The 23,039-nt window shown below is 51.5% G+C and overlaps 1 protein-coding gene across 1 annotated transcript in view; it reads right to left on the reverse strand.

Moving 5' to 3' along the window:
• The window catches only part of CHST8 (carbohydrate sulfotransferase 8), a 115,555-nt gene extending 99,815 nt beyond the window's left edge, over window positions 1-15,740 (reverse strand). Inside the window, exon 1 of the mRNA XM_019742759.3 lies at window positions 15,000-15,740. The gene's annotated coding sequence lies outside the window, so the exon portion shown is untranslated. The remainder of the gene's footprint in view (window positions 1-14,999) is intronic.
• Between the last annotated feature and the right edge of the window lie 7,299 nt (window positions 15,741-23,039).

Consider the following 23,039-nt stretch of genomic DNA (forward strand, 5'->3'; position numbering starts at 1 on the left):
TAGATGGTTGCTGGACTTATGGTGATCACTTCTATAGGTGTATAAATGTTAAATAACTATGGTGTACACCTGAAGCTAATATAATATTGTATGTTAGCTGTATTTTAATAAAATCTTAAAAAATAAACTACATACATATATTACTTTGATAAAATAAAAGTTATTTTCTAAAAATAACTTTTTTAGAGTAAAGAGCTAAAGAGTAAGCATGCCGCTCTTTAACTTATAAAATTGGCAGCGATTTAAAAAAAAACACCTTTGCTGGGGTGCAAAAAGGCACACTCATTCACCAATGGGTCTTTCTGGAAGGTGACTTGAAGGACATATTAAAAGTCTGAAAACCATGCATATCCTTCAGCCAACAATTCCACTGTTAGAATTTATCCTGAACTGACACAAAGGAATACAGTAAGAGCATTCACTCCAACGTTTTTTAAAATTGAAAAACAAAAATGAAAACCACCAAAATGTCCAAAGGGGAACTGTTTATATAAATGATGATAAATTCATACAAAGGAATGCTGTGCAGGTGTCAAAAGCAGGGTGGAAATAGATCCATGATCATGTAAAGGCATTCATGATATATATAAAGCGATTAAACAGGTCATATGCAGTAGGCATAAAAATTACTGCATTTTTATAAAATGAACGACTTATGAGTTTATGTATATAAAGTGATTTAAACAGAAGAAACTCCCTCTCTGTGACAATATGTGGGAACCCCCAATCCAGAGATAGGCTGGGTAGTGAGATTTCTGTTTTCCTCTTTTTGCTCTTGTTAAAGCATTTCTGTAGGGAATTGCTACGACCGGTGAAGGTGGAGGCAAGAATGCTGAGGTAAGTTCCATCCAATGTGGGATGAGGGTCTGCATAGGACCCCTTGCTACCCACTCATCCACTGAGCCCCAAACTGAGTGGCCCAAATGGCCAGGGCTGGGCTTACCAGGATCCAACCACACTTGGGGTCCAGCCAGCAGCCCGGATGCCCATAGCCCCAGTGGCAAGAACCTCGTTCCAACAGGTGGGGGACAGGGTGTCCCAAGACAATGGCCATATTTGGGCAAGTCACAGTTGCCGGCAGCCCAACAGTTCTGCAGCCATAGCCTGTAGTCTTGGCAGTTACTGCCTCTTTCCGGGGCTCTGGCCCTCCCCGTCTAGGTGGAGAATTGTCCACTTTGTCAGTGAACTCCTGGGCTCCAAATCCTCCAGTCCAGTTCACAGGCATACTGTTTGGTCAGTGTAGAACTTTGATTTTAAATTTTGAATTAGTCTACAGACTTTAGAAGGGAAGCAAGTTCATATAAAATCTACCATTCTGGCCATGCGGAACTGCCACCTCTTCCTGTGATGACAGCTGGAGCTGAGTTGCACTGTCCCCCTCCAAAGGAACAAGTGTCCTCAGACATCCCAGACCACACCACTTCCTTGCCATGAGGCCTGGCTGCACTGGGGACTGAATTTTCCACCTGGGCTATCCTAGGTCTGGGCTGCCTCATGCTCTCTCCCCACATTACCAAGCCCCTCTCCCCACATTACCAAGCCCCTCTTCCCTACCACTGCCAGCTGTGGGAACCAGCGCCGTACACTAAGTGTCCTCAGCCCAGTCTGCCCTGCCTTTTTGGGGTTTTCACTGCAGAGCAGGGTGGTGTGGCCTCTCAGATCCAGGGGAGCCCTTTGGTGGTGTTGCTGCTCAACACCCTGTGCAAGGAGCCTGGACCAAGGGCAAGACCCGGTCAGCACCTCGCCCCAACCCTGAGCTCAAGAAGGGGACAGAACAGAAAAAACAATCCTGGTCCTTGGGGACACTCACCTGTAGACAGCTGTATTAGGAAAACCAAAATCCCTAAGAGCCAGTGGCATGGGCTGAGTTCCCTGGAAATCCGAGGTGTACTGGGGAGGGTTCTTGAGGGATGGGTAGAGGGAGAAGCCACAATACCTCCCAACGGAGGACAGGCGCTTTGGAGCTGGGAGGGTCACCTCAATGAGTCACTGAATGAAGGATAGGGTGTAGCCTTGGGCAAGGAGCCCACGCAGGACAAGGGTAATTCTTGGGGTGCCACTGGGAGCATCAGCTACAAATTTTCCCAGCGGCCCCCATAGATGATGCAGGCAGAGCACCCCTAAGGTCATCAGGGAAGCATCCTAGAGAAGGAGGTGTCAAATGAGTGACAGAGGGCTGCCTAAGGGCTAGAGATGCAAGAGGTGGAGAGTGCACTGAAAATTCAGTTACATCCCTGGCATTTATTTGAAACAGAACATTAATTCTGACTGTCATTAGAGTCCATTTCAATTTCGTAATAACATAAAAAGTTAAGAGTCTAATTTATTCATACAAATCTTGTTAGCATCCAATTTCCACGTAATGTAACACATCCCTTAAAAAGCTGACAAAGCAGGAGAAATTAAAAACGTAAAAGAAGACATCCATGGGCCATCACTGCCACAGAGCCAAAGGTGAGGGGGAGAGCAGGGCAGCTCCAGAAAGCTTGGAAGGAGACCTGGCAGACACTGAAAAGGCAGGCGGCGCCACCTGATGGAACTTGGGTCCCCATCACATCCCAGACTGCCCACAGACGCCGTGGGGGTTCCTCCTCACCACCTCCACGGCCCCCCACGCGGCCCATAGCGTGTCCCTGCCCTTCCCGCTCCACAGACAACTCCCTCGCACTCTCCTCTGCAAATCCACCCTCCAGAGCCCGCAACGCCTCTTAATTACACGTCTACAGTGTTTGCACTAGATAGCTGTCACCCTGTAATTTACCCGTACGAGTACACAGGTTTTAATTGTACATTCATCTTTCCTACATGCCACTCCTCTGTTAGAATCTGTAACAGCAGCACTTTGAGCCATTTTGTTTATTCCTCAACCAAAACTAGCTGATGAATGTAATTGTGGGCTGCCTTTAAACACAATGTTGGACTGTTTACTAGCTGACAAATTTCAGTGGGAAGGTCAGTAGCAACAAGCAAATCGCCTGCCACATGCCCCCTGGGCACCCCTGCTCACATCCTTTCTCTTAACCTCCAGCCTGATGTTTGCTAGGGGCAGTCACTTAAGGGCTATTCTCACAAGAGGACCGAGGGCAATGTGTAAACCCAAGGAATCCACCAGCTTGGAGGTTCCAAGGTCACTTGGAAAACCACAAAGGAGAACTATAAATTACGAAGCCCTGGATGTCTGCCAGGGCCCCAGGAAGCTACATTTAGCATATCATTCTCCTAGCAGCAGGAGGAAGCCTACACTCCCTTTCCCAGGGAATTTGAATGGAATTTGTTACAAGAACATTGTGATTGAAATATCACCAATTGGCTTTTCATGACAACTCTGCATAGATTGCAATTGCAATGGGGTGCCTGTGTGTGTGCACATGCGCGGACGGTGGGGGGTGGGGGTGGCTGTTGTGTTCTCCAGTTGGCCAGGTGGCTATAAGAGAGCCCCATACAATATTTATGAAATCCAGATGAAGCCCTGCCCTGACGATGAGCTGATATCATAACACAGATTTCAAAAACGCCTTGACATTTGCCCAAGATCAAATTTCCCCTTGTGAAAACCCACGAGGCTTTGAGCTGACAGCCGTCTGTGCACTCTCCCCTCTCCAGCAACCTTCTTCTTTAAGCCTGGGTAATTAACACTGGGATGGAAGGAACAGAGGGGTTGGGGTGGTGCAGAGTAGATGAATACCAGGGAAGTCCACTTTTCCTTAGTGGAAAATATGAGCAGTGGTTTTCACTGGAGGAAGACAGGCGTTTTGATAATTTTTATTGTTAAACATTTTCCAATGTGCAAAAGAAAGCTTGGTGATCTTACTGACGAGGCTCTGACGACACATCTTTGGACAACGAGAGACATGCTGCAATGATCCATCACACATCCCAGGAAGGAAAAAAAAAAAAACGAGAGCAGGAAATGTATTTCCTTGGAGCCACAGATTTCCTTGAAGTGCAACCTGTGATTCATTTTAGGAGATCCTGCTAAGAAAGGTGTCCTCCTCAGGCTTCCCATGTCGTAGGTTATGTTATTCCCAAAGTGGTCCCTTAAGGCATCCTCCATCCCAAAGGGCTTCTCCTATGTCTGTCTACTGTGGCTTTTGGAGACAGAGGCTCCCTGCCTCCCAGGACCCAGCGTGGTAAAATATTGCATAGAATCCAGGCCTGAAGCCCCCAGAGTGTTTATGAGTAAAAGGCAAGGGCTATTTAGTTGGTTTTTGATAAACACTTCATATCGCACCTCCTAAGAGAAGCAGCATACTTGTCAGGCATGCATCTTTATGAGCTGCCCGCTTATAAACCTTGCACGAAAGGTCCGTGCTTAATGTTGCTTTGGCAGTAAATTGGCGCGATGCACGGGTCTGCTGCATCAAATTAGCATCGACCCATAAAACGTTACTGAATGATTCCTCAAATCTGCCAGGTCTTCAAATCAATTTTGAAGAAAACGTCAAGGGTTTTTTTTTAAGTTTGATAAACCTTTCCTATTAGTTATCACAGAAGAGCATAAACCTTTCTAATCTGCCTTTCCAGAAAGAAAAAAAAAGAAAAGGTGTTGTTTTTCCCAAACTGCTTTTAGCTCTTCCATCTTTGCACACCCGCCTCCACATCGCATAAACAATATGTGTGTCGTGGATTCTTTGTTGTCCTATTTTAGAGCAACTGACATTTGGCCCACATTGTCTATGTCCCATGATCTGACAGCTCAGAGAGAATTTCTGCTGGAACCAGGATAAAGTTCTCACCTCTAACCTTGGACATGCAGTCCCTTGGACATGCACTCCCAAGCTTGCCTCCTCCAGGAAGCCTTCTGTAACTCACCAATGAACTCTGATCATTGCTCTCGGCCTTCGTGTCTTGGGTCAATTAGACTAGTCTCCTGGGGGCTCAGTGCACTTCCTTCCCTGAGCACTTCCCGTTGCTGATGCTTGAAGGCAGAGCCCACACTGAGTGGCCCAGGAGGTGTTATCTCCCCCGTTCCCATCTTTGAGAACAAGTCCAAGCATCCCTCCTTTGTGGAGCCCCCAGCAGATGCCCCAGCTGGAATCCCTTGCCCTCACTCTTCAACCTCAGAGATCTCAGCCATCCCAGTCCCCTCCACTGGTTGCATCAAAGTTGACTGTGAATCTGCCTCTCTCCCCTGGGAGTAACGGCTGGATCTCGAAACCAAACAAGAACAGAACCTCAGTTTGAACCCGAGGAGTCTGACTCAGAACTCTCATTCCCCAGGACATGCTGCTTTCCCAAATCACTATGTCAGACTTGAGGAGAAAGGAAACAAGCCATAACCAAAGAAGGGAGGCTTTCATCATGGCCCCCATCAAAATGTGATAGGGCAGGAGTGGATGAGGTGGTCATAGACATGGCCCTTGGGGCTTCACTTCACTGGAGGGCATGTCACCTACGAAAAGGTGGTGTTGAAAGAGCTGAGGAACCTACATGGAGCAGGGGTAGAGTGCTGCTTTCAGGGGGGCTTCTGGGCTTCTGCAGAGCCACCCAATGACAGATAAGCCCATCAGGGACGAAGTCAACCTGGGGATGCTTCTAAATGGCCAGTGCCTGGAGCTCTGGGGGTGAGGATGGCTCTGGGGGATGCCAGCACAGAGCTTGGGGCCTGGAACCACAGGCCTTGGTCAGAAACTGACGTTGGAAGCGGGGGGGGGGGGGGGGGGGGGGGGGGGGGGGGGGTGTCGTCGGTCATTTAAAGGAACAGAACTCCAGGATGGGACACTCTCCAGGGTGCAAGAGCCCAGCTTCCAGAATCCTCCCCATAGCAGCCCACGCTCCCAACACATCCCCATCAAGTCACCTTGGGTGGGAGAGGACACAGGCCAACAGGCAGCACTTTGTCCCTTGGTCCTTCATTCAGTGGGTATTTACAGGGCCCCACTCTGTACCAGGGCGTTTCTAGGCACTGGGAGGGACATAGCAGTGAATACAACAGACAGGGTGGTCTCAATGCTCATTGAATCTGTGGAGAGAAAGAAAAGCAAGCCCCAGTGGGACTGATGGATCACAGGGGTCCATCTGTTAACTGGGAGCTGGGGTAGGGCCCAGCATCTGCAGCTCTGATGAGCTCCCTAGGTGATTCTGGGGCAGGGGGACGGGTTCCCCGCCTCATCCAGAGAAACACCTGCCTACTCCACCAACTGCCTTCCAACGTGGCAGATTGAAACCTGCCCCGGAGAGGGAATCACCAGCACCCCACACTGAAGACATCTACAATTTGGAGATAAAAGTGAATTTTCAAATTTGTTGACTAATGTTTTCAAGTTCAACATATACTTGGCCAAAAATATACTGTATTATTCACCTGGGAAATAAAATTAAAACCACAGTGTGATACCTCTACATACTCACAGAATGGCCAACGCGTAAAAGACGGACAACCCAAAGTGTTGGAAAGGATGTGGAACAACTGGACCTCTCACATATACCTGGTGGGGGTGGGGTGGGCGATTAATACAACCACTTTAGAGAAAACTGTTTGACAGCTCCTGCAAAAGATGGACATGTGCCTATCCCAAGACCCAGCAACTCTCTTCTAGGTACATACTTAGTAAATAAAATGTGTACATATGCCCAAGAGACACAGGCAAGAATGTCCACAGCAGCACTGTTCATACGAGCCCAAGACTCTGAACAATCCAATTGTCAATCATGAGGAGAACGGATAAACAAATCGGGGTATATTCACACAATGGAATACTAGGCAGTAACAAGAATGAACAAACTACAACTACTGACAGCAACGTGGATGAATCTCACCGTGATGGCAAAGCCAGACACCAAAGTGTACAGATTTGTGATTCCACTTATGTCAAGTTTAAAAGCAAGGAGAACTAGGCTGGTCCAGTGGCTCAGGCGGTTAGAGCTGCCGGTTCGATTCTCACATGGGCCAGTGGGCTCTCAACCACAAGGCTGCCAGTTCAATTCCTCGAGTCCGCAAGGGATGGTGGGCTCCGCCCCCTGCAACTAAGATTGAACAAGGCACCTTGAGCTGAGCTGCCGCTGAGCTTCCGGATGGCTCAGTAGGTTGGAGTGCGTCCTCTCAACCACAAGGTTGCCGGTTCGACTCCCGCAAGGGATGGTGGGCTGTGCCCCCTGCAACTAGCAATGGCAACTGGACCTGGAGCTGAGCTGCGCCCTCCACAACTAAGACTGAGAGGACAACAACTTGAAGCTGAACGGCACCCTCCACAACTAAGATTGAAAGGACAACAACTTGACTTGGAAAAAAAGTCCTGGAGGTGCACACTGTTCCCCAATAAAGTCCTGTTCCCCTTCCCCAATAAAATCTTTAAAAAAAATAAAAAATAAAAATAAAAACAAGGAGAGCCAATCAATGCCATTACAGATAAGGAGAGCAGTTACTGTGGGGGAGGGGAAGTGCCTGGAAGGGAGGGGGTCATAGGTACCTCTGAGACGCTGGTCCCCTTCTTCCCCCCCTTCTTCCGCCTCCACCCCCCACACTCTGCTTCAAGCAGTTGTTTCTTAGTCTAGTTGTGTAGGACACAGCTCCCTGGCCCATGCTGGTATTATGAGCCTTGCACTCGCTGGGCATCTTCTGATTTCGGCTCTGGTTCTGGCACACAGGCCCGTTCTGTTTGTGGCTATTCACTGCATTGTACACAGGATCTGTGCACTCTTTGGTGTGCATACTGTGCTTGGAATAAAAGGTTTTAAAATGTACTGAATGCAGGACAAGAAAAAGGCACCGACAGGAAACTGTTTAGAAAGGGCAGGACTTATGGGGACACTAGCCAGTAGGGTCACATGCCCCCTACGCCTTTGTCACATCACCAGGCAAAGCCATTGATCAACATGATTCCTTGTACCAGAGATGAAGAGGGGCTGAGCCTTAGCTGAGAGACCAAACACAGGAGATAATAATAATAATAGTAATAACAATAATAATAAATAATAATAGCAGCTGTCATTGATTGTGGGCTGGCTGGCTGCTAGACACAGTGGCTCTGTGAGGTGGTTTATACTGGAATCCCCATTTGTAGATGAGCAAACTGAGTCCTTAGCCCACAGAGTGACCAAGTGGTGAAGTTGGGATTTGAACCCAGGCTGTCTGACTCCAGGTGCTGCCTTGAATCAAAGCCCTGAGCTGGCTGCATGGGGCGGGGCTGCTGGCCATGGCTGTCCGTTGACACTTTAATTTATGGCAGAGGGAATCGAGAAGAGTTAAATAATAGGCATAGATTGTACTTTCACAGGGATGAATGGTCATGAAATTAATTTTACAGATGAGGCCAACCTTCAGGAGGTGAGATAACAGCAGTGGAGATTGCGGCTCAAAATCTAAGCAGGAGACGGCAAGTTAGACCCAATTTGGAGAAGTGTGGTCTCCATACACACAGAAGCGAAAACCCATGCCTAGATGACTCTCCTGAGAAAAACGCATGTGAGTGGCCGCTGTGACAGACGGCGAGGTGGTCATGACCACTGACAGCAGGAGCAGGCTCAGCCCCCGAGCATGACAGGGGAGGGGCATCCAGGTGAGATCATGATATGTCACCATGCCCCACATCTACACCCCTCCCAGTCCAGAGCCAGCCTCTGCCAAAGAGATTGGAATAAGATGTGAGAAAGTTGAGGGACCCGTCAAGGAAAAATTCTTGCAAGTAGGACTCAAATTGAAGCCAGATGTGTACGAGGGAAGGGGTAGAAGAGTATTCTTGGTGAGGCGGTCAGAAGGAGCCCAGAACACAGGCCATAGGCTGGCTGCATCACCCACTGGCTCAACCAGTATAGACAGAGTGCCTGCTTTGAGCACTGGATCAAGCAGTTTAGACAGATGGCTTGCATAACGCACTGACTCGACCAGTGTAGGCAGATTGATTGAATCATATGCCGAGCTCAACCCATCTAAACAGATGGCCTGCATCAGGAACTGGGCTCAACCAGTGTAGACAGAGTGCCTGCTTTGTGCACTGGCTCAACGAGGGTAAACAGACTACATCTCATATTGGGCTCAACCCCCTTGGCTCTGGGAGACGGAACCGGATGGGTAGAATCACTGTCAGCCACAGGGAAATTCACCGAAGCCACAGAGTTTGAAAGCTCTGAACATTGTGCAGAGACCCTAGCCAGCAAAGAGGCAGGCACAGATTAAATGGAAGGTGTTCACACCCGAGACTCAACCCATATAGACAGACCGCCTGCATCACACGCTGGTTCAGCCAGTGTAGACAGACTGCATGGTTTAGCTCACTCTGCCAGCCAGCAGCTGTCACCGAAAACCTTCTCCGTGCCGAGCTCGTCATGACCCAGACAGTCTGAGAGCAGTATTTGCACTGTGACCTACCCCTGTTTGCTCAGCCTCCTTTGGGCCTGATAGGAGGCTCTGCACATGGCAGGACCACAGTGGGTATTTGCTGGGTGCCTGGATGCTCCCCTCAGGAGCACAGGAAGCAAAGCCCCCACATCTCAGGACCCAGAGGAGGGTCTCAGTGTTCACAGATTTGGGCAAATGGATCTTGCCCAGAGAGATGAGTCAGCCCCCACCAAAAGGGAGCTTGGAAGGTGAGAAGGACTTGTCTGCCCTGTGTGAGTCAACCCGTGCCCAGGCTAGGGGCTGCAGGCATAGGGGCTCTCCTGTGTTGCCTTTCCACTGGTGAGCACCTGGGCATGTCCAGTGGTCCATGGTGGTGAGGGCTGTGGCCAGAATGGGAAGGAAGACCAGTCTAATGAGTCCACTCTCCAGGCAAAGAGCCCAAGGGTTGAAGGAATCAGCCCCAGAGAGCTCTGGCACCCAAGGGGCAGATCTGTACCTCCTAGCATCCTCTTCTTGACTCTCATCTCTCCTGTCCCTGAGTCTGGCCCGGCCAGGGAGGGGCTGGCTCAGACCCAAGCAGAGTGAGGACAAGGTGACAGTGACCTGGGCTGCTGCCTACAGCTCAGCAGCCGTTCGGCTCAGGGCCCAAAGCCAGCAGCGTGGGCACAACGGGAAGTGGGGTGACTCACAGACCTGCTCTCTACCCCAGCTCTGGAAGACAGAGCTGCATGGACCCGGTGATGTCTGTAGGGAGGCTGGGGCCTGAGCTGAGTGGCCGACAGCCACAGGGAACGCAGCAACATCAGAGGGAGTACGGGAGCTCTGAGTCTTGGGCAGAGCTCCTCGCAGAGGGCAGGAGCGGGTACAGACTGGCTTACACAGGTAGGAAGGAAAGGAGGGGGCTGGCGAGGAGAAAAGGGCACAGGAGAAGAGTTCTCTCTGGGGCAGGTGCCAGCCAGCTGCCAGGTGAGATACAAGTGGGTGTCAGGTGAAGCACCTACTGGGGCACCGGGAAGCTAAGTGGATGACACGCAAGCCAAGAAGAAGGTGGGCATCAGAGTAGTTTGTCCTTCCCAGAGAGCACTGGGCACAGGGCACTGAGCTGTCACTTACTGAGTGCTCATGATGAACTAGGGCTAAATAGTAACCACATGGGGGGAGGTAGCAGAAAGCCCAACATCTCAGAGGAAAGCTGGAAGGTGGGCCAGGTGGGCAGGGGCACAGAGGCAGGGCCCCATGAGCATCTGCCTGACCCCCAGCCCTGGAGGACATAACCCAACCAGGGTAGACAGGTGCTTGGTCCAGGGGGCGCTGCCTCAGAGCGCTAACAGCTTAGCTCCAGTTGTGATCCAGAAGACATGGTCCCAGCACCCTCACCATCTCCCCTCCCGCACTTAATCCAGCTTTAAGCCCTGGCAAATTCACGTCCATTCACTCCTCTTTGGGACCACAGTCACCTTCCTCCAGGATTACTGCAGCTCTCTCCTCAATGGACTCTCTTCTGTGCAGCCGCTGGTAGGATCACGTTCCAAGCCCCTCCCTGGCCTTCGTGGCCCTATACGGCTGGAACTCTGCCTGTGTCTGCAATCCCAGCTCCCCTCCTTCATTCTGCTGGCCACATGGGCCTTCCCACATCTCCCGGACCCGGCTCTGTGCTCCCTCTGGCTTGTTCACATTCTGTGCCAGACAAGCTCCCTCCCTCCCTTCTTCCCACCCCTCCCTGATTAGTTCCAGCTCCTCCTTCAGATCTCAGCTGAAGTGTCACCTCCTCAGGGAGGTCCTCCTGACCCCTCAGCCTAGACCAGATGACTTATTGTAGGTTTCACACCCACCGGGCCGTGTCCTTGATATGTTTATCGTACTAGCCCAGAATCACACATATTGGTTATTTGTCTAATAATGGCATTGCTGGCAGAGCATGAATCAGTGAGGAATGAATGAACGATGAGAGCATTTCTGACCCATCAGACTACAAATCCCACAAGGTCAGGGACCACTCTTAGTTTCGCTCATCCTGTGTCCCCGGAGCCTGGCACAATAACAGACACCTAATGCATGCTTAGTAAATACTCACCGAAGGCAGAATGAAGGAGAGAAACAGCGGGTCTGACACTGGGAGTGTGGGATGGAGAGTCATTTGGCTTCAGGTTTCAATGTTGACAACTCTCATTTAGTTTAAATAACTGTCACTCTCCAGAGCCAGCTCTGGCCAGGGCCTGGCAGGGACAGGGTGCCCTGCCCTCAGTCACCAGCAGCAAGAAACACTGATTTCCCAGAAATGCACAGCCTTCAAGGTGGAGAGTGGGAATGCTGAGACTCAGGTTGCTGGCCTGGGAAGACAGCTGTGCCTGCATACAGATACTCTCTGACTTCCTTGTAGGTGGCTTTCAAGATGGAATCAGGGTTGCTTCTAGGTGTCAACCCACCTGGATGCAGGTTTCCCCATGTTACTGGTGGCTGAGGCTACATTTGTGGCCAGCAAGTGCAGGCTAAAGCTCCAGATCACAAATGACAGGTAGTTTAGTACAGGGTAAAAGTCACAACTTTTTCCCATGACCAATTTGTAAGTCTCATCTTCTGCCACAGTGATTTACCGACCATGGGGTCGCACGTCTTCCAGCCAGGAAGGAATGAGCTGGTGCCTCCCATGTCCTCTGCCACCTGAGCTAATGTAGCCCTGTCCCCTGGCTGTCTGAGCCCAGGGGTTTCCTCTGCCTTTGGGCAGCCTTTCCCCAAGAGGGAGGGAATACAGCCGCTCTGGAGGCAGGCAAATTCCTGGCTAGGACTCCAAAGACAGTGCCAGGGAGCCTACTGTCACCATGTTGTCACCACACAGGCTGCCTGCCCCCAGCAAATTTCCTGGAGCTCCGGGACACCACTGCTACATACATATCCAGACAAGCATCCTCATTTTTTTTTTTTTTTAATTTCTTGCTGTCCTACAGTAGGACCACACTGATCTCCTTGGGCCAGCACTTCATAAATCTGTTTATAACTCATTATCTTCTGATAAGCTAAAAGGCTTGCCACTTGTTTCACACAGTGTTTACTGATTCTAATTGCCAAAGTAGTTCCATGAAAAGATGCCATAAACTTACGTCCGCTTTCCTGCCTGCTCCCCATTTCTCCAATGTAGCTGCCACATGTGGGTAAATCAGGGAAGTTCAGCAGTGCAGTGAAGACAGGTATCTCTGACTCGGGGCCAGGCAGGAGGTACTCTTGCCAGCTCCCACAAGACTCCAGCGCCCACCTTAGGTGCCTCCAACCAGACATATCAACAAACAATGATAAAAGCTCTAAGCGACCATCTCTTCGATCTGCAAACCCACAAAAAGCCTATCAGACCACTGCTGGCACAAAGTCAGCGTAAAAAGCAGAAAAGCAGCCTGCACGTCGTTTTCAATCAGGGGACTCTGACTTTCCTCCTTTCAAGTGAATTGAAAGTAAATTCTAAGATGAGCCCACCAGGCACACTTTCCCAACAACCATGCAGCAAAAACGTAGTTGCCGAATTTTCCTAGACTTATTAGCTTACATGAACAGAGCTTTGAATAAATGTTTAAAAAATGAAATCCCCATGATACTCTGTAATCAGTAAATGTTCATTATGGAAACACAGCAAATATGCTTGAAATGTCCCAAGTGGTATTCTGGCTACAAGATTAAAAAGGCACCCATGACAGCAGGCTGGCTTACAAAGCAGCCTTCTCTGGTCATAGTCCAGGAAAGCTCTGCCAAACCCAGGAGGTCAGCAACGCCCACTCCTCTCCCAGCCAGAGCCAGAATCAAAAGATGCTCCTTTCGCCCACTCAGGCGATTTATAAATGAGCCCCTGAACTGGCTGACTGATGTCTCTATAAATAATTAATCCTTGACCTTGCTTTAAGAAAGCGTTGACTTTTTAATTTGGGGTCTTTAAAAAAAAAAATCAATACCTGGGGAACATAATTCACTCTTGTGGAGTCTGAATCCAGGTACGTAAATCAATAAACTGTGCCATCCGTGTGTCCCAGGGTGAATGGGCCAGGCGATGGGATGGGGTCAGACTTTGAGGTTTTCTGTGTTCAAATGCTATTGATCATTCCAGGAGGCTCCATGTCTTCAGGTCTGAATTTTATCCTTCCCGTGGGTCACTTCACAGAGACAAGTCTGATGACGGCTCTGGAATGTGCTTCCACTCCCTGCAAGGGCTCCCCAGACCCAGTCCCTGTCATATATCGTAGGCTGTATAGATGAAAAGAGGGTCTCCTCCAGGGACCAGAGTGTCACCCTTTCCTGTGGACTGTCAGCCTTGCCTTCCCAACAGGGATAGAGGGCGAGCAGGAGAGGCCATGACAGTTGAGAAACGTGAAAGAGGACTCTGACACACTCTTGCTCCAGAGGCTGTGCCGTTGTAGGGCAGGACTCAGGAAAAGTCCTCCACTCTATGGGCAGGGGTCAAGGTGAACTCAGACGTGAGAGGTTACCCAAAGAAAGGGGACTTGGGAGTACAGCTTGTAAGCACACCAGGGATGGGGAAGAGGCGAGTTTGCCCCTTACCCCTCGCTTTATTCAACCGCATCTCCCGCCTGCTCTCCTGCTGGGGGCAAATCCGGGCCATGCAGATAACAGAGCCCGGACGTGTATACCCGGTAGCATATATAGCATAGTCTCGGCGCAGGAAGGAAGCCCAAGGACCCAGGCTCCGGAGACGGCTGCGGGACAGGAAGCCCCACGATCGGCCCCTTACTTCTCCGTTAGGTGAGACAGCCGGGCAGCGAGTGCCCACAGCCCAGGATGCTGCGTGGCTGCTGCGCCTGCTCGGGGTTGGGGTCGCGGGGCCTGGCGACCAGCTGTACTGCGAAAGTTAGGTGGGCGTGAGTCCCACGCAGGGGAAGGGATGAGTTCACCTCCGACCTAAGAGCCAGCACTGGCACTGACAAAACCCGCGAAGCTGACTTCGCGTGGCCCTGCCGGCCTCCGGCGACGACAGAGCTGGAGTGCAGAACTAGAAGCCAGCAGCTGGAGTTGCGGCCGCCGCCAGAGCTCGGCTGGGTCCCGTGGCAAAGCGGATTTTTTCATCGCCTACCAGAGCCGCCCCAGGCTCCGACTCCCGCACTCCTGGACACACGCACGCACACACCTTCACCAATCACTGAAGCACACACACTCGCCTTGGGTACAAAACAGGCCAGTGCCCTGGAGAGTCGCAGGGTGGGGACGCGCGCGATGGAGTGCGGAGACACCTTCCGCCGCTTGATAGGAAGCCGGAGGCAGCCTCTTAACTCCTCCTTCGCCTCCGCTCACCACAATCCGCCCCGGAGTCCCAGTCCCGAGAGCGCGGGAAAGCCCTGCGTGCCTTGGGCTCTCCAGACTGGCTCTCTCGAAGTCCGACGCTGCCTCCCCGCGCCCAGCAGCAAGGGCGGGGAAGAGCAACAGAGAATCCGCAGGGACCCAGGGAGCCCGAGGGGCGACAAATTACAGACGCGCGGCGGCAAGTGAAATCCAAGGAGCAAAAGTCTAATTAAAGTTCCCACTACTGGAGCCGGTCCCCAAAGTGCGACCAGACCGGAACCCTGCGCGCCGTATCTCAGCCCGCAGCTTCCGACTCCTATCCGCGTGAATCCGCGGGGCTGGGTGCAGTGCAGTTCCCGGCCCTCCTGGGACCCTTCAGGGAGCCCCTCCCAGCCGGGAGCCTGCACAGGGCGGCGACAGGGGTGGTGCGGGGACGCAGCGCACTTACCTGGCGCAGCAGGCTCTCTCGCGGCCGCGGTTGCTCCAGACCGGGTTCGGACCTCCACCGCAAATCCTCGGCTCTGGGGCGCCCCGGCGGCAGGGAGGACCTCCGCCCCAGCTTGGATTGGGCCCACTCGCAGCGGAACCCCGTGTGGTGGGTGAGGCGAGCGACGTGGGGCTGGCGGCCCGAGAGCGCAGGAGAGGGAGAGGGCGCGGTGGCGTGTTCCTCCTCGGTCCCCGGCCCGGGTCTGTTTTCCGCCTTCCGCTGCCACCTTCTCCTCTCTCCTCCCCACAGCGCCGCTGGAACCGGCTCGCGCGCGGGGAAGGCTCCCAGCTAAGTGCGAGAGAAGCCTCAGGCAAGGCTGGAAATAGCGGCGCGCCCGCCTGGTGCCCCGCCCCCGGCCTGGGCTCCGCCCCGCTGTAGTGGTGGCTACGGTGGTGGCCCGGCCCGGAGGGGATCACTCCGGCGATCTGCTGGCCCCTCCCCGGAGCTCATGGGCGCCGCGCCCACGCGCGCTCTGCGGCTCCCGCGGCCCCACCAACTGAGCGCAGGGAAGGATTCGCCGCCGGGCGCGGCCCTGCGGCCGCGGGGGTGGAGGCTGTCGGGTCAAGACCCGCGTGCGTCTCCCCGGTTCTCTGAGAGCTGGACTCCCAGCTGTCACTTGGCGGCCAGAGTGCTGCCACTGCCTCTGTGGGTCGCATGCTCTCGCCGATCCGGGAAAAGAACAAGGCGTCATCGGAGCGGGTGGTGACCACAGCTGGGCAAGGATGCGCGCCCAGGACTCGAGGCTTCGGGGGCGTGGGGCTGTTGAAACACGGAGCTTTGATCCCGAGGAAGATTCCGAGACACACAGACTCGGTGGAATTCGGTCAAAGTCTTAGGCGGCCTCCCTCAGCCCGGTGTCCACGTTAATGCCCAAATTCCTGAGCTCTGGATTCTGCTTGAAGTACCCTATGACCAGGCTCTCCCGTAAGGGCTGCCTCCTCGAAGTCCCTGTTTGGTCACAGGCCTGAGAGCTGGGGGGAGGGGCGTGAACGAGGTCAACCTGTGTCAAGCGACCCCTCCCGATACACACCCCAACAACAGAGTGGGCATGTACCAGAACCACAGCCACACAGCACCAGGACAGAGCAGGGAAGTAAAAGGGGCGCGGGGCTCTAGAGGTAGCCCCCATCTGTAGGAGGCAAGCAGGTGCCAGGAGGCTGGACTGACTTCTCACAGGAACTACATAGAACTGTGTAAGTCAGTCACCTCTTAGTCTTGAAGGGACACTCAGTATTTTCAAAAACCTGCAGAGAAACCGTTAGTAAAATAAAATGAAGCATGCTCACCCCTCCTCTCATTGTATCTGCTGCTTGGTTAGCCTGATATCTCCATCCAGTTAACTCAGAGTGTAGGATGAAGTTGGGGACTGGGGTGGACTCATGGCCCTTGAAGGGACAGAGAAGGGAGGGCTCGGGCAGGCCTGGCAGAGAGCAGAGCCCCTTCTCCGGAAGGCTTGAGCGCTCCCAACACTAGACCTCTGGTAGGCCTAGATGGTACCCAGATTCTGCCCAGGGCAGCCCTGAGGCCTCCTTCATGCCCCAGGTAAGCCCAGAGCATTCTGAGATAGATCAGGAAAGGTTAGACAGCAAAGTGAAACATACCAATGTTATCATGATCTGCCCTCATTCCTGCAGCAAGAAAGGGGGCATTGTCATGCCTGTCTCACACATGATGAAAGGGAGGTAGAAGAATGCCACCAAGTTGCTGGAGTCCACACGTCTGAAGGATGGCAGAACCAGGATTGGACTGCTGATTCCAAAGTGGCATCAGTTCGATGCTGGGGTTCCTTCTGCAAAACCCAGAGATTATGAGCTCAAGTCCCAAGGCACTGGCCCAGCCATGCTCCACTGGCTGCATGTTACTCGTGTGTGTGTGTGTGTGTGTGTGTGTGTGTGTGTGTGTGTGTGTGTTGCGAGGGCGGGGGTAGTGTATATGGCTGAAATCGCTCCACTCCACCTCAGTCAGGTGTAGATTAGATGAATGAAATGTAAGGGACAAGGACCCAAGTGTCAGGAAGGACAGGGCCGTGGAAGCCTTATCCAACCCACTTCTAAGAGCTGTCAGAACAGAGAGTAGGAAAGAACAAGGTGTTTTAGGGGGTGGGTGACGTGAGCAGGAAGCTACTTGCCCGACTGGCCGAGTGCACTGACCCAATACCTTCCCCTGGATCCTCTTGGCCCCCTAACTCCAGCCCTCTCACCACCTGGGGTCCGGGCCACTGGTTGGCTGGGCAGCCGCTGAAGAGGCCTGGTGGTCCAGGGAAGCTTTTCAACACCATGCACACTCCCATGGGCAAATACACACACACACACACACACTCACACTCACACTCATTGGGCAGTGGGGAGAGGATGAGAAGAGGAAGTCCCATTCCCTGAGGTCAACCCTACAGCCAAGAGACCCACAGATGCCTCTATGGGACAAGTCTACACAGGCTCTATTTCCACAGGATGAGTCTACACAGGCTTTACCAGGACTACACTAGCATTAGCAGCAATGGGCTGGTCAGGCCATCTCAGTTGCCCTGTGCCTCTGCGTGCAGTGATTCTCCTGGGAAGTGTGGTTTTTCCATTAGCTTCCCCAACTGTACTTATTAGCACTTATTTGCAACTAATATTCAAGCAGATGCCGCTAGGAATCAACAATGCTGCATTCCTTCGACAGCCATCTGCTATATTTCCCATTTTTCACTCAGACTGCTTCTTGTTTGGAAAGGCCCTTGGGGAAATCCCCAAAAGGGGCCAGAGGCCACTGGCACGGCAGTGCACTGAGTCTCCTCTGCAGGAGTTGCCCAGGGCTGTGTGCCCTTTTTGGAAAGTCAGGTTCGGCCTCTGCAGCGAGGGAGGTGGAGAAATGCTGCAAATCCCCATCCTGAAGACTGTGTGTCCGCTTGCAGGTTTTGATATGTGTGTCTCCCCTGAAAGATTAGTGGGAAACACATCCCTTTGCATTCCAACTAAGGTGAAAAGATATTTTCATGGGCTAGCCCAATGAGTCCACAACCTAAGCACCAGAAGAGGTAACAGAGATGTTCAGAAGGCACTCTGTTTGCCGCCAAAGGTGTGGGCCTGGGAAGGTGGGGCCTAACTGACCAGGTGTGGTGGTGCGCAGCAGGCAAACACCTCCTCCCTCTCCTTGCTCTGGGCCCAGGTCATTCCTTGGAGCAAAGATTCCCACCTACTGGTGGGCAGGGAGCTAAAGGCAGCCCAGTGTGGAAGCACCTTATGTTTGATGAAGGGCTGGTAAACCAGGTGCAGGACTGAAGCCTGAGTCCCAACCCTTCCATTCTATCGCTGTGAGAAGAACCAGAGCACTATTCTCAAGAGGGAGGAAGGGGAGCCATCGGAAGTGGTAGGTGTGGGATCACCTATCTCCCTGTATCCCATGAGACAAAGAAGAGAATAATGGGATGGGTCAGGGGTCTGTTTCAGCTCTTCAAAGCGCCAGCTGGGAAGTCTTGAGCATGTCTCCTAGCTCTTCGCAGCCTGTTTCTGCATTTGTGAAATGAGAGCAATAGACTCTGGCCTGTTCCTGGCAGCAGGGACCCTCAGATAAGGTGAAAAGTGTAAAAGCATTTTGGAAAGTGGACCCCCACCTCCTCTGAGTCACACTCAGATTAGCCATCTCAGGGCATGGGTGTCAAGCATCTGGCCCTGTACTGGCCTCTAAAATACTGTCCGCCCAAGGTTTCCCGAGTCAGTTCAACACACCGTGACAGGCTGATCAGAGTACCATGCAGATAGGACACTCCTCCTCGGGAACAGAGCTGTCTTCCTCTGCTTTGGCCCTGGTGTGGGATGGTGGCCAAGCCTTCCCCCCACGTGAACAGTGAGAGGTGTGAAGCCTGGGCTCTTAGGCCCCCTCCAGGCCTGAGTGATTCCACAGTGCCCCAAAACTCCTCACCTGGAAAGGAGGCCCCAAGGTTACCCTTGGTCGTCTGGGAGCTTAATTGAATAAATGTCTCTTCTCTGTGCTTTTCCTACTCTCCCCATGACCCTTCTCCTTTTTATTTTTTATTTTTTTGTCACCCCTTGGGTTTCCAAGGAACTGGAGAAAATGGGTTGCTTTGTTTTTTCTGTGTTGAGTCGCCTGAAATTTCCTGATGTCAGCATGCCCAGCAGAGAGTCCCCTACATTAGCAATGCTCCTGGGGGTTCCAGGCACCCTACATTCCTTACACCTGTTATAATACCTGAAATTCCACCATCAACCCTCAGAGCACAAGAATCGTTCCTGTTTAAAGAGCAGGTCTTGGGCAGGCTAAGGTGATGCCAGTGTTTGTCCTTCGCATGGATGTGAGTTGGTGCCCAGGTTCGGGTTTCTGGGTAACACCCATTAACCAAGGACTGTGGCTCACGAGCAAAAAAAGGAGGTACTTCTTGAAAAGACAATGGGGATCTCACAGGGCAGAGGGGGAACTGAGCATCCAGGAAGATAGAGGGCTAGAGAACCCTTGGGGTCTCCAGGAGGGGCACCTTCTCCTTCAACCTAAGATGAGCAGGTCTGTAGATGGGCCTTTGTCGACCCCAGACTCCAAGAAGGAGCCAGGCCCAAGTCCAAGTCCAGCCCATCCATGTAAATTGGGCTCAGAGCCAGTCTGGTTTCTCTGTTGAGGTTTTGCCAAACTCAAGTTCATTTTGGTGCTTCTTAGTTAAGAGAAAAAGAAAAATCAACTTCAGGTAGCGTGCTGATGGTCACTTCTTGAGCCTGATTAGGGGAGAGGCCACTGTCTAAGGTAGGGGCCAATAGACCCTGAGCAGAAACGATGGATATTTTCTTTCTCACTTTGGGCTAAAGAGTTTCAAATTCTAAAATATTTCTATGTCACAATTCAGTAAATGCTGTTTAATTTGGACCAAAACTAATTTAGCATTCATGTCATGCATCGCCGATCTGAAGTTTACTCTTTCACTGTCAAAGACAGTGGGCAATAAGCTTGTGGGGGTCGTGTCTGCCTGGCCTCGGAGAATGAATAGGTTTTGACTCCTCTTGCCTCTGTGGTGTCTCTCTGCATCTCTCTGCATCCAGAAACAAGTGAGCTCATTAGAAACAGTCTCTCTAGTCCATCAGGTTGGCGTGGCTGACCTTCCTTTTTGGCTCTACGTTGTTAGTCATTAACTAAGGTGACTATTAAAATGAGGAAATGACTGTATGACACAAATAAATTGCATTTCTTTGTAAACGCTCACTAATTGGAGAGCTTGCTGATTCTCCAGGGCTCCCTGTGGCTTCGCCGTGATTGACACGACTCAGCTTTGTTTCCTGTGCCTGTTGGTCATCCCCCAGAGCAGAGTGGCTGTAGGATTCTCAGTGTCGCTGCCTCACTGCGGGCTCTGTGAGGTCTGAGAGGGGCAGTGGGGCCTCCGAGGGCAGGATCTCCTCTCCAGCCCCATCCGTCCAGAGTGCATTTTCAGTTCTCCTCTGCCTTTACCAAGGGTTGTAAATCAGTTCATCGCTTTCCATCATGTGGTAGGAAAGTGGAGCTTAAGTATCTTCTGAGTTACTGAGAGAGCTAAAAGCATTTTTTTGTTTTTTGAAAAAAATGCAAACTTGAACGCTCTTCTACATTTAATGCTCAGCGTTAAGAATCGGGTTTTGGAGATTTTGAAAGGAAAGAATGAATTGCTTTGAACTGAACAAAATATTTCTACAGGAACATTCCAGAAACGTCAGATACCATAGGGAGCATGCCGCTGGGTAAGGATGTGTACCCTGACACTTTCCTGACTTGGGAGGTTCATAATCAGATGGGCTTTAAAAAATGGACCCAAAGATAATGGACACACATGTGGCAATTTCATAGCCAGGCTGGAAGGATCTCATCTTGGAGTGCTCAGAGCTGGAAAGCAAAGGGGTCACTAAGCTCAGTAGCAATTGTTGCTTGCCCAAGGACAGACACTCTACATGTCTCTCAAATGCAGTCTCAAGGTTTTCTCAGACTCTCATAGCATAGGCGAATTGTGCCATAAACCACATGGCAGCCTCAGGGAGATGGAAAAACAAAGGCAGGTACTGCCCTTCTCAGGCAATCCTGAGCAAGTGGTATTTTCACACTGTGTGGGGAGCCCACACAATGCCTGGCAGTATGAGTCTCCCTCCACCAGGACTGAAAACAAAAGGCTGGTGGCTGATGAATCCAAGGAGATGAGCTCAGGAGGAGCCATCAATCACGCAGCATTCCCCTCAGAGGGACGTCCAAAGAAGCAGATGGGGAATGCCAGCCCCAGTCCAGCACCCAAACCGACCAGCCCTCCCTGACCCACAGCCACTGCTGCCCACTCCTCTGTAAGAGGATGCTTCAATAGGAAACACCCAAGGTAGCCTTGGAGGGATGGCTTGTCCTGCAGATTCCCTGTGAAGGAGAAACTGGAAGTGCCTGAGAGGGTTTTGTTCCTCAGACCTTCCAAATGTTTTCCAAATTGGAAAGCAGGTGATGCTAAAACTTACTGTCAGCCCCTCCTATCCCATGCACAGCATGTCACTGAGAGCCAGCCAGGTGCTCAGGAAACTCCCCTCCCAGCCCTGCGAAGCCATTCTCCAGCGCCGAGAAGGCACCAAGGTCACCAGGCTTTGGAAGGAGATGACAGGACCTGCAGAAGAACATCTTCGGCTTCCCAGGATTCCTGGGTGCAGGAGTGTTCGACAGGGAAACCCTTGGATACCTGGAGAAATTAAACCCTGTCACTGAAAATAAACGGCAGTTGTGACAGAAACTCAGATAAGCAACTGCCACTTCATTGTTGAGTTCTCCCAGAGCCCAGGAACTTCATCCTGCAGACAGAACCTAAGACGCTCTGGCGTTCAGAGCGCTACCCAGTGGCGTCCTGTCGGTAGCTATGGAAACAGTGAGCCATTGCCTCCCTGTTGGCTTTTGTGCCAGAGACATCTTGCTGTCAGTAGTGTTTAAAGTTAGCTTTCAAAAACAAGAGAACCCAAACCTCTTCTTTTGACACCATGTGAAGGGCCCTGTGGCACTGAGGCAGCCCTGCAGTTCCCAGCATGAAGACTGTCACACTCTGTTCCCCATCTCTGTCTTCAAACAGAGCTTCCCATCTCCTTGCTGTTGTTAGTGGTGACGTCTTATGCTCAAATGAGTCCACGCTCTGTGCCTGTCCCAGCCTTGGTGCCTTGTGCAAGATTCACGGGGGGTGAGGGGGGGCATGGGTCCTGCTCAGCCACGGTTAGAAATATGCTGAGATGATACACCATCTGGTGCAGGCTCAAGGGTGAAGCCCAGCCCCTTTTACAGCCGTCTGAGTAACCTGCCTTTAGGCATAGACTGTCCAACCAAGACTTTGTTGAGGGACTCCTAGGAGCAGGATGGAGGGAGGCAAAGGGGAAAGCAGCTCACCATCAAGGAGGAAGACAGACAGACAGACAGACAGACAGACAGACAGACTAGAATGCCAGTCAGATTGTAATGGAGCCATGAGAGAGATGGCTGAAGCATCTTCCCAGGAGATCAAGGAGGGCTTAATGGAAGAGGTGGCATTTGACCTGACCTAATCTTACCTGGCTTGTCCTTACTCATAAGACTCACAGCCACAAAGAACTGGGGGGGACAATAATTCAATACATATTTTGTTAAACACAATGGATATTCTGGCACATATAGATAAAGGACTCTCACTTCCATGCCCAGAGAAAGAATAGACTCTACAATTACAAGGCAGGCTTGTTGTATTCTGATAAACAAACCTAGCTTTAGGAAAGACAATGTCTAGGGGAAACAGCTAATCAACCATGGCCTTTTGAGGGAATAAAGAAGGTGTAGACAAAGAAAGACAAGCATTTCATTTTTGTATACAAAAAAGATGTCTCACCAAATGCTATTAAAAATTTTAAGCTAACCTCATTCCACTTTTGAAAATCATAAGCAGCGTTGACTGCATGAGAGATGTTTGAAAAACAGGCAAGGTTACTGGAACGCGGCTTAGTGTCTGTCTTGGGTTGTGCTCCCCCCAAAACAGACTTAGAGACAGACATTTGGGTTCAGGTAGTT

Source organism: Rhinolophus sinicus, chromosome 8 (genome assembly GCF_057876585.1).
Source record: "Rhinolophus sinicus isolate RSI-liver-muscle chromosome 8, RSI-T2T, whole genome shotgun sequence".
In the NCBI taxonomy this organism is placed as follows: domain Eukaryota; kingdom Metazoa; phylum Chordata; class Mammalia; order Chiroptera; family Rhinolophidae; genus Rhinolophus; species Rhinolophus sinicus.